This window comes from Penaeus monodon, chromosome 24 (genome assembly GCF_015228065.2).
Source record: "Penaeus monodon isolate SGIC_2016 chromosome 24, NSTDA_Pmon_1, whole genome shotgun sequence".
Taxonomy (NCBI): domain Eukaryota; kingdom Metazoa; phylum Arthropoda; class Malacostraca; order Decapoda; family Penaeidae; genus Penaeus; species Penaeus monodon.
In genome coordinates this window covers 31,757,944-31,758,323 of record NC_051409.1, presented here as the reverse complement: position 1 = coordinate 31,758,323, position 380 = coordinate 31,757,944, and positions in this window count along the sequence as shown.

Sequence of the window (380 nt, the reverse complement as noted above, 5' to 3'; positions counted from 1 at the left end):
CAATACATACCAAATTCCTGTATTCTCTTTTTTGCTCAACAATTTTGGAGAGAAAACAATGAAAAACAGGCAGACGGAGATTAGTTAAACCAGTGAGAGAACAACACACCCCACGTTTCCTCATGCAAATACACATTCATGTTCATACTAACACACAGTCTCTGCACGTGCACTCACTCACGGGACCGACTCTGTATATAGAAATTCATCTCCATCTGTATAATTGAATCCCTGTGTTTTTTCCTTTTCTATCCTTTCCTTCTTCTGTTTTTAGTTTGCCCTCTTTATCTCTTCTCCATTTTCTCTTTAGTTTCTTTTAAATCCAATTTTCTCTCTCTTTTGTTTTTCTCTTTTTTCTCTTTTTTTTTCTCTTCTTTCTT